Source organism: Hydra vulgaris, chromosome 09 (genome assembly GCF_038396675.1).
Source record: "Hydra vulgaris chromosome 09, alternate assembly HydraT2T_AEP".
Taxonomy (NCBI): Eukaryota; Metazoa; Cnidaria; class Hydrozoa; order Anthoathecata; family Hydridae; genus Hydra; species Hydra vulgaris.
Genome location: NC_088928.1, coordinates 53,327,501 through 53,340,000, shown reverse-complemented (window position 1 = coordinate 53,340,000; position 12,500 = coordinate 53,327,501). Strand labels below are relative to the sequence as shown.

General features: G+C 28.2%; 1 protein-coding gene across 1 annotated transcript in view; it reads left to right on the top strand.

Annotated features, from left to right (window-relative positions):
- The window catches only part of LOC136084861 (uncharacterized), a 138,392-nt gene that overhangs the window by 55,744 nt on the left and 70,148 nt on the right, over nt 1–12,500 (top strand). The gene's annotated exons all lie outside the window — the stretch shown is intronic.

The following is a 12,500-nucleotide window of genomic DNA, read 5'->3' as shown; positions in this document are numbered from 1 at the left end:
ACATAAAAACTTGCAAGAAAACAAAATAAAACATGGTAAACGAACTGTGTAAGCTTCAAAATGGTTAACACTTTAAAACTAAGGAACTCTTAAAGTACAAAAGTAAATATTATGAAACAATTGAAATCTTTTAATAGGTAATTTCTTATCTGGATTCTATTGTAAAATATATATTTTTTATAATTATTAATGAATATTTATTTTAAAAAATAAGACAAACTTTTTCGTTTTTAAAAATGCGTTTTAACTATATACTGGTCATCATTAGTTTAAAATTACAAAATTCCCTGCGCTCATATCAATAAATACAAAATCAAATAACAATTTTTTTACACTATTTTTACAAAAACCAATTAAAATATATTTTATTTTGTTAAAGCAATGACAGTAACTTTAAAAAATATAAGGTCACCTAGATTATTTAGCAATTACTTAAATTACTTTATAAAAAAATTAAATTAAAAAAGTATATTTTGTTTTGGTACCAAAATTGATGAAGCTTTTTTGCTTTCACTGATTATTTTCTAAGACTTTGACAAGCTTTTAGGCAGGTTCGAATACCTTAGGCATAGATTCAATCAGATGTATACACAGCTCCTTAAGAATTCCAATCTTTTTCAATACAAGTTTCAAATGTGTAATGTTTTCCATATTCTCTCTTGATAATTTCTTGTCCATTCATAACAAAATTTTTTAAACAGGGTTTAGATTTGGTGATCAGGCTGGCCAGGGTAAAGGACTAGTATGTTGCCTTTGAAACCACTCTTTTGCCGAGTTGGCAGTATGTTTCATTGCACCATCCTGTTGGAAAATCAAATTTATACATCTTCAAAAAAAAATATTGCAATTTGTAAAAAGTTTATATTCTAAGGTCTTTTTGTAATTATACTGAGTAATTCTTTCTTGAGAAGTTTTAAAATCCTATCTCTTTATAAGAAATGCATCCACATGTACCACATATGAGGCACCACCGCTTTGTAATCTTGGTACGCAAAATCTTTCTTTATATTCTTCAAAGCTAATTCTTGATTTAGAATGAGCTACCTCAAAATTTGATTCATCACTTAAAATGACCTTAGATCAATCTTCCAATGAAGTCTTTCTTTACCCCACCTACATCTTTCCCTATCTGTTACCCTTAAAAATGGTTTTCTTGCAACAACATAGCATTCAACACCTTTTTAATTAAGACACCTAACTGTGCTATAACTAATACTAACAAAACCAGCATTATTACTAAACTCAGCTCTCAGTTCTTTGTAGCTAACTTAACTAATTAGGATCTTCCCTCATTCTTTGATATAATAAGCTTTGATCCTTAGTATTAAGTTTTGATGGCATTTCGATTTTTGGTGAATCTTTTATATTATTTGAAAGTTTTTAATTTTTCAGCATTGCTTGAACACAGCATAATAAAATACACATAATTTTGCTATTTTCTGTTGATTTTAGCATTGTTTCAACATAGCATAATTAAATAACATGTAATATTGCTATTTCTCATTGACTTTTAGTGATGTCATTGATTATGCCATTTTACTTATTGTGATACCAAGTTTTTCCCATTTTTTCTACTTCAGGTGTGTCATGAACTGACTATTTAAATATCTCTTGAAATACTCATTAGAAATTGACTTTTTTGTATTACTATTTATTTGTAAATTGTATTGGTCAAAACAAATGCAAAATTTCAGTAATTCTTGCAGGTTTTATTTATGAGTTATTAAGTTTAAATTGACTGACCTAATAATTTTAACACATTTTTCAAATAATAATACATACAATTACTTTAATTTACCATTAAATTACTCAGAATAGATTAATAAGACCAACTAGTGTTATATACTATTAGAAAGCTATTTGATTAGTTAACTCAAAAATTAAAAAAAGTTTTTTAATTATCAATTATTTAAAAAATTATTTAAGAGATAATTGATTAGTTCTCAAAAAACATTAAATTGACCTTATGTTTTTGAAAGCCACTGCAATATAATGAAAAGAAAGGAAAAAGAAAAATAATGATTTAGACCTCACTCTTGCATTGAATAACTTGATTACATCTTGATTAACTTGTTTAGTGATATTTGAATTATCCCACTCTATATACAAACTTTCCCTTTTAGTAACAGCTTCATCTAGAATTAAAAAGCATTCATTACTAAGTTTAAAGAAGCATGTTTCATTAGAATAAAGCTGTTTAAATATATTGGAGTTTTTATCCCTCCTATAGTGTTCAAGTAATATAGTTTTAAAATGACAAGATGCTTGCAATTGTAATAATAGTTGCATCCTGCACAAACAAATTTGTAAACTTTATTTTTTTATTTTTTTATAAACATCATTGCTTCCAACAAGGCTGCAAGCAACCACTAATTAGAATTGGGAAGAGAAAAAATGAAAATTGTAGAGCAAGATAACGATTGACATACGACTTAAAGGATTGCAAATTATAGGAATCAGGAAAACAAGATAAAGGAAGCAAGTTCCAAAGAACTGATGTTCGAGGAAAAAAACTAGACGAATAAATAATTTTGGAGCACTTAGGAACAGTCACAGAAAAAGGATGAGACTTAATTAAATGACGAGTAACACAAAAATAATTTTAGTGCCTATTATAGTATTTGTAGAAAAGAGAAAGAGAATCAACATTACGATGATGTGATAATGGTTGGAGGTTGACTGCAAGAGCAGGTACAGCTATAATTACAATGCACCTTGTCTAAAAGAGGAAGGGCATCATTAGAAGGTCCGCCTTACCGTTCATAAATATAGGAATCTAAAATATTGCGACAACGATTGTCTATAAAACATTGAGTTTTATCTGAATTAAAGTTCACCAGCCCCTGTGAGCCCCATGATGTAGCAGAAGAGATTCTTTTCAAGCTCAAATGCCCCCTCCAAGCAATCAGAGAGTGTTGGCTTCTTATCATGACAATAATAAATGATAGTATCATCAGCGAACAATGCCACCTGAGATATGAGAATGTCTGGAAGATTTTAAATGTAAATTAAAAAGAGTATAGGGCCAAGGACTTAACCTTGAGAAACCTCTGAAGTTACAGAATAAAATGAAGAGTGCTCTCCATCGAGGACAATTTTTATAATACAATTGGAAAGGAAGGATTCAATAATCCCAAAGATGTTATCAGATATACTGTAAGAATAAAGCTTATGGAGAAGACAAGTATGCCAAACTTTAGAAATGTCAAGAGAAATGTCAACTTTTAGAATGTCAAACTTTTAGAATATTAAACTTTAGAATGTCAAACCTTTAGAATGTTAAACTTTAAAAATGTCATGAGAAATGTCAACTTTTAGAAATGTCAAGAGAAATGTCAACTTCTAGAAATGTCAAGAGCAATGGCCTTAGCCCCTCCACCTTTATCTAATGCACAATAAAACCTATTGGTTATTACTGTTAGCAAATCAGCTTTAGAACGAGAAAATCGAAATCCATATTGATGATTAGAAAGTAAGTTATCAGATTCAAGATGAGAAAATAATTGTTTGTTAATTAAAGATTCAAGAACCTTGCTTATGGTTGGAGGAAGACTAATGGGATGGTAGCTGGGCAAATCAGATCACTCTCCGGAATTTTTGAAAATAAGGATAACAGATGCCACTTTCCAGCAGGCTGGAAAACAAGACTCTGATAAGCACTTGTTAAATAGTTTTGAAAGTATAGACGACAGCTCTGGGGAACACATCTCCAAGGCTAGTACAGGTATGTTGTCCGAGCCACAAGCTGTAGAAGAGTCTAAGCAGGAAATCAATTAAGATACAGAAGCTTGAGTGATACGAATGTCAAGCAATGGATCAACCTGTTTGATGGCTATACCAGATAGAACGCAACTAGTGATATCAAGAGTTGATATTGATGAAAGTTCTTAGCGAACAATTCATCTTTGTCTTTAGGTGAAGTGACAAAGTCGGAACCATACAAGAGAGGTGAAATTACAGATTTGTCCTTATTATTGATTCTATTAAAGATTCTTCAGAAGTAACGAGAGCCTAATTTTTGTGTTGAGATTTTATGACCTGAAGATAGCGAACTTTGGCGTTTTGGCCTTTCAGTGTGATGAGCATTTAAGTCACCAACAACAGCAATATTGGCTGATGGATAAAGAGAGAGGGCTTGGTCAATATGATCACAAATAACATCAAAAAGAGTGGAGTCTTGAGATGAAGGAGAGCGATATAGAACAAAGAGAAAGGTGATAGAGTGAAGTGGTACTAAACAAAAGATGTCTGTGTATTCAAACCAAGTTTCTCTACAAATCGGTGAATTCTTATGAATGTAAATGCCCAGGCCAAGCATGTGACTATTAAAGTCTTACGAATTAAAGGAAGATAACCATCAACTCTAAGATCACGATGAGACAACCGAACTCAAATTACTCTTACTAAGAGCAAGTAGGTACGGTGAACTTTAGAAGAGATAAGACTCAACAGAAGAAAAGTTACTTCAAAGACCACGAATAATGAAACAAATATAACCATGAATAAACTTGATGATGACGATGAATTTTTGTGTTTTTTAGTTTTTGGTACTTTTGTCATTTTTAAATTTGTTAAAGAACTTGACTCAAAGCATAGATAGTACTCAGAACACTGTTTATTAGCCCAAGTAATGGCCTCATTACTATTGATAAACCCTAAGCAATAACAAAGGGCTCCCAAATGTTGCCTTTGCTATGCACATCAAAAGTAAGAACAGGGACACCATCCATGCGCAACATGGCAATTTTAGTACTTTAATATTCTTCAGCTGTTGATGGAATCAGCCTCTCTGAGAGCTACCACAGAGTTCAATAAACCTGAATACCAGCCGGCCTCAGAACCATAAACCTGTGTTTTAGAGCTGTACTCTCATTAGGAGATAAAAGAATGAGTTACCAAGTCATAAAAGCAGAGACGCAAGCAAAAACGATCCATGGAGTCAAGAAGATCCAGCATTCAACATCATAAACTAAAAACAATGTATTAAAAATACATCTGTGTCAACCTAATGAAAAAGGAGTGCGAGGCTGGTTAACAGATAGAATCTGTTTATCTCTCAAGTCTTTGCCTAGGAGGCCTTCTACAAGACAGTAGCTGGATGCATTTAGCGTCTGCCCAAGATGAGTATTTTTATCAAGACACCATCTCTAGCCTTTACTCAACAAAGAGCCCTAAGGCAGGGGGTGTTTTAATTTGAAGTTGGCATCTCCTAGCCTTTTCCTAAAAAGACGTATCCTACAAGGCAGCAGGAAATGAAGTAGGTAGTACTGGGTTACATATTACCAGTTACAGGATAACCTGACCTGACAAACTACAAAAGAATAGAGTTTAATAGGGAAGAGACTTTTATTACAAAAAAAAAAGAGATGTTTTATATGATTAAAAAAGCTAGTTTTACAGATTTTGATTTGCAGTATCTTTTAATAATGGAGTTTGGCTTTTGTTTAATAATATCTGGAATTTTTCTTTGTAAGGAAGTTTAATATAACAAATGGTTTTTTTTGTCTATCAGGTAATATTTTAGTAGATGGTTTGAACATATAAGCAACATATGTTTTATCAAGAAGCCAAGTTGAATACATAGTTAGTGTTAATGTTTAAAGAAATTAAAAATACCAGAGCAAAAACCAAATTTTGGTGTAATTTAAAGCCCTGAGTAAATTTTGTTATGAAAAAATTGTTGTTATAATAGATTTATCAGTTTTGAATATAGTTACATCTAAAAAAAAAGTTTTAATTTTTCCATTGTAAAAAAGCTTTGTGTAATCAAAAATGTTATTAAAAAAAGTGAAAGCACGAGTTTCAGAAGGAAATGCAGCAAAATATATATCTTATAAATAACATATCTCTTATAAAAGTTTGGTTTCTCTCCATTATACAAGTTTAATCACTTTTCTTCAAAATCACCCATAAAAAGATTTTTGAGACCCAGTGCAAGTGGTGAACGCCGTGCCAGTCCATTGGTTTAATCATAAATTTGTCCTTTGAACTGAAAGTGATCAAGAAGTGGCATAGTGTAATAGTTTTGTTATATCTGTTTTATTAATTTTTGAATTAGGGTTACTGTTAAGAATGAAATTTACTGCTATATTTATGGTTTTGTGTAATTGGATGCTGGTACATAAATTAGACATACTGTATAATACAAAATATTGTTAGATTAGCACTAATAATATCATTAAGAATTGAAAATAAACCCTTTATGCGGAACCCAGAAAGTTTAAAAAAGATTCAAAAATCAAAAAAGGTAATTATTATATGTATAATGATGACACTATATATAGAGTGGCAAAAAACCCAATATGAACAAACAAGTTAATCATGACAGAGTGACGCTGGCAGTCTAAATTATTAGTAATCTTCTTTTTCTTTTTTTTTATATTGATTGCTTTCCTATTGTTTTTTGGAAACTCTTTAAATTTTAGTTGCTGTTTTAATTGGTTTTTGTAAAATTAGTATTAAAAAAATTTTTTTTGAGCATGAAAATTCATATTTTTAAACTGATTATGACTAATATATAGAAAAAACATGTACTTTCAAAAATAAAAATGTTTGTCTTATTTTTTAAAAATAAATGATTATTCTGTGCTGAAGAAAGATTTTGGTAATATACTGAATCATTATTTAGTTTTAATAATTTGCAATCCTTAAATGTGAAATAAAGTTAATAAAAGTAGTTATAAAAGTATTCCTAATTTTTTCTAAATGATTTTAAATGATCCTACTTTTAATTTTTTAGTTGTTTTTGCAAGCATTTCAGTTTTGCAGTAAAGTTGTCAGAAATGTCAATTTTACCCTAATATTTGATAGTTATGCAAGTGTTTAATAAGAAAATACATGATATACAGATTGAAATATGCGAGTACAGCTTACATATTAAAATAAAACATATATCTAAAACATATTGTAAAATCATAATAAATTAATGTTTATCTTGCGCTTGACAACTCTTTAATAAAATTTTTTCAATATAAAAAGAAAACTTCAAACACTTAAGTACTTTAGCTTAAGTAGAGTTTATCTTTATTTCACACTTTTTTTTGAAATATATATATAAACTTATACACATAATATCTGACATCAACGTTTTTTTTGTATATGACATATTATTTTTTCAAAAATGAATCCATCATTCAAAAAATTTAGACCCGTAAATAACAGTTGGATCTACCTTCGAAAAGTCTACCTTGCATACTGGTTCACTATTTTCTATGTTAAAAGGCTTTAAATGAGAACCAGTTTTTTTTAAATGTAAATCTACAAAATCTATTTTTTTAATCACTATTTCAAAATAAATTCTGCTGATATCTAATGATAAAATGAATAGTATTTAAAAAAGGTATTTTTGTTGTTGCTTTTTATTTTTGTCCTTAGATTTTTTTTCATCTGCTTTAGAGGTTGAGCACTAAATTAGTTTACTATGCCATTCTATTTCAACAATTTTGTCATTATTACATTATTTCAATAATTTTTTCATTATTACATTAGTTTTCATACGTGTGCTATTAGTTATTTAAGAAAATTAATATTGTATATATAGAGAACTTGGTGATGACGATGGTTTTTTGTGCTTTATAGTTTTAGGTACTATAGTTATTTTAAAAGTTGTCGAAGTATCTTGACTCAAAGCTCAGATAGTATTCAGTGCTCTGTGTAACACTGTGTCCAAGCAATTGCTTCATTACAATTGTTAAACCCTCAGACATACCAAATCACTCCAAATACAGCCTCGAGAATGCGCACTAAATGTTAAAGCCCAATTTTAAGTCAAGAAGATCTAGCATTTAACATCCTAAACTGGAAGCAATATAGTATAATTACATCTACTTCATAATAGTCTTAGATTTTTGATTAAAAATCACTAAATCAAGTATTGTTTTAATGTTTTATGGTTGTTACTAAGTATTTTTAAGTTGCGTCTAAACTATTTCTTCAACCCCTTCATTTTATTACTGATTAAGTAATAAAAACCATATAGTTCCAATGAAGGAAAAATTAGGGTATTCTATTATATTATTGCAATATATTGCCTGCAGCAACATATAAGATAATTTTATAATGTTATTTGCATTTTAAATCGCTTCGCATTAAACTTGAAAAACGGTATAACCTATTGCAGTATAGTTTACCCAGTGTAATTAATATCTTGTGACCACAAAATTAGATAATTGAAAAACAAGAGGCAAAAAAATTATAAATTAATGGTACATATGCATTTTTTGAGGAATAACTTAAAATCTGTCAAAACATATAAAATAAGTGGTTTTAAAAAAATGCATAGACGAATTCTTTTTATATAAGATTATTTAAAATAGATGAATTCTTTTTTTTTTTTAAATAAATGCTAAAGTTCCAATTAAGGAAGCTCTCTCTCTCTGCCTCTCTGTCTCTCTCAAACACACATATTTATATACTCTATATTGTAGTTACTCTTTTTTTTTTAAATATATATATATATATATATATATATTTGTATGCATATGTATATATATATATATATTTATATATATATATATAAGTTGATATATATATATATATATTTATATATATATATATATATATATATATATATATATATATATATATATATATATATATATATATATATATATATATATATATATATATATATATATATATAGATTTATGAATATGTAGTTAAGTTATATATATATTAATACATACACATATATAAAACATAAATAATAATATATATATATATATGTAAACGTATATATATATCTATTATATATATATATATATATATATATATGTATATATATAAATATATATATATATATATATATATATATATATATATATATATATATATATATATATATATATATATATATATATATATATATATATATATAGATTTATGAATATGTAGTTAAGTTATATATATATTAATACATACACATATATAAAACATAAATAATAATATATATATATATGTAAACGTATATATATATCTATTATATATATATATATATATATATATATATATATTATATATATATACATATATATATATATATATATATATTTATATATATATATATATATATATAATATATATATATATATATATATATATATATATATATATATATACTGTAGCTTCAAGTAATCTTTTATTAACGGTAAAATTCTTGTCTTCACACCTTCCTCCTCCAAATATCGTATTGGGGAAGTTGGCAGCAGATAACAAAGGTTGAAGACCGCGTTTCACCACTTCTATAGAGGATTCTATGATCGTCAGATCCGTCAAGAAGGATCCCTTGATATCATCAGTTGAGATACAAAAGCAATTATAGCTGCCTGTATCGGACCGAGCAATCAGACGACGTGCTGTTGAAGCCGGATTGTTTTCTCGATTCCCTGCAAAGAAACCACTGATTTCACAAAAAAACCAGAAGAAAAGACTCCTGTTTGCTACATCTCATATTGACTGGAATGTTCAGAAATGGCGAACTGTCCTGTTCAGTGATGAATCGAAGTTCAACATCATTGGGAGCGATGACATTTGCTGTGTACGTCAACCGGCTGAAAAACACCTCGATTTACGTTACTGCCATAATACCGTGAAGCATGGTGGAGTCAATGAAGTGGTCTGGGGGTGTTTTTCTGCTAACGGTCCAGGTCTAATACATCGAAACGATGGAAAAATGGACCGTTTCATGTATAAAAATATCCTAAAAAATGTTATGTTACCTCATGCTGAATGGAATATGCCAATAAAATGGGTTTTTCAGCAAGACAACGATCCGAAACACACTGCAAAAGTAGTCAAGCAGTGGTTTCAAGACAGCCACCTATCGTTAATGGATTGGCCGCCTCAATCTTCGGATCTCAACCCTATCGAGAACTTGTGGGAGATCGTCAACCGCAGAATTAATTGTGAAGGTGTTCGTAATAAGGATGAACTTTGTGATGAATAAAACTAATAAGGATGAATTTTGTGATAAATTAAACTTGAAGAACTTTGTCTCTAAACAGTTACATAGTTATTTTTCTAAATTAAAAAAATTCAGCACTTTTATATAATGAAACTAAATTAGCATTATTTGGTTGCACTCGTTTTGTCCGATACTGTGTATATATATATATTTATATATATTATATATATATATATATATATATATATATATATATATATATATATATATATATATATTTATATGTTTATATATATATATATATATATATTTATATATATATATATATATATATTTATATTTATATATGTATATATATATATATATTTATATATATATATATATATATATTTATATATATATATATATATATATATATATATATATATATATATATATATATATATATATATGTATATATATATATATATATAACATATATATATATATATATATATATATATATATATATATATATATATATATATATATATAAAAGAATTCAACAGAGTATTTCTACTGAATGTTTTTTACAATATGTTTTTTCACTTCTGTAACAGATTACAGGTTGGGGTTTGCAGTGGCTTGTGAAGCTTAACTTCACAAGCCAATGCAAGCCCCAGTTATAAAATACATAGTTATTTTCTGCCTGCTGAAAAAAGGCAATTGTGGTTCTTGTTTTTGAAAATCTTGACAACACTCTGGTCTTTTTAAACATCATATAATCAGTCTTCAATCTATCAGTAGCAAAGTCTTTGTTTTTTTAATCAGCAAATGTCTTGTTTGAGTCTAATAACTCTCTAACAATCAATATAATTTTTGATCTTCTTATTCTTGAGCTTATTTGGTGACTGCTGTAAATAAATGATTCCATCTTGTGTTAAATACAGGCAGCAAGCGAAGAGCTATTGCTCTTGACATATGAATGGCTTGTAAATGTCTCCCATGTTGCTTTTCACCATATACTTTCTTCGTATGGTGTAACTTCAATGTTGCTTTTTCTACTTTGCATTATTTTGAACTATACTTCAAACTTATTACTACTTACCTCTCATGTAAAACATATATATAACTGATATCAAAGCTAGAATCTGCTACAGTTGTATCATTTATTTGTGCTTGATGTAATCCCAAATCTTTCCTTTTAAAAGAGGTTTAAAAATTTATTATAAATTTAGTTGGATCTGCACTGAATTTGCCAAGTTTAATGCACTCTACCATCATCATAAAGTTGCATTTCTTTCTCTTTACAATTACTTCTTGTTTCTTCTTCTTTACAATTCTTTTTCATCATCTTTTTTCTTCTTTACAATTACTATCATGGTTGTTGCTCAAACAAGCTTTGGTCTTTTGTTCCATTAACCAAAACTCATTTTTACTTGACTCATCATTGAGCAAAGGTGTTTCATTCTACTAATGATGTCTTTTTTTGCTCTGAAAACTTTTACTCATCTAGTTTTTTACCCCTCACATCAATGTTTTGAAACTCTGTCCCATCTTTATGTTTTCTCGACTTATACAATCTGCAACTTTTTAAATCTTCTGTCAACCATATCCTTGCTCTTTAACAATGTTCTTTGTTTTTTATAACTTTTTACTTTGTAGTAATTACTCCCAACAATGTTGGAAGTGAGTTCGAAAGTTAAAAGCTAGTTCTTTTTAACACCCTTTCAAGTTTAAGTAAATGTCATGTAAATTTGAAAAGTAAAACAAACAGTAAATGTTGGACGATCGGATAACTGAAAAGACAACATCTTTCTTTGATGTCTTCATTAAAGAAGACAAAGAGAAGTTTCAGACATTCCTTCAGAAACCACCAAAACAGTGGAGATTTGGTTAAGCACTGCAAATTTAATCCCTATACACCTGAGTTAATTGACCAGTTAGATAAAATTGATTTTACACCTAAAAAAAATTTACACAAAGAGCACCAGTTTTCTTTCAATGAACTCTAATATGTCTAAGTTTTAATATAGAATTGATTGAGAAGTTCAATTTAAAAAAAAGAATATATATTAATTTTACCTGGAAAAATAGGCAAAATGTATTTTTAAGTAACTTGAATAGTGAAATTGAAAATTTTTTGAAATAAAATTAAATTAAATTGAAGTTTCTTTTAAACTTTATGAAATAACTTTTTTCAAATTCTTACGGTAGTACTTTCGTACTTCTACTTACTTCTACGTACGAAAATACTACTTACTGTAGTATTTTCGTACTACTACTTTCGGTAGTAGTTTCCTATTCTTACGGTAGTACTTTCAAATTCTTACGGTAGTAAATTCGTACGGTAATTCAAATTGTTACGGTAGATACATTTTAGCTGAAGTTAATCCATAAATCAGTTTTCAGCTTTTTAGTTGAGGTGAATTGTTTACCCCAACTCAGTTTTTGATATAGCTTTTTTTAACAAAATGTTAATTTACCATATTTTTTTTTATAACTGATCCCATCCCAACGAGACTGCTAGCAGCCACTATTAATTTTTTTTCATGCAACATACAATGGGTTTAGCAATAGTAAACAGATGTCTGTTTTCTGGCAAATTGATTTTGAGGT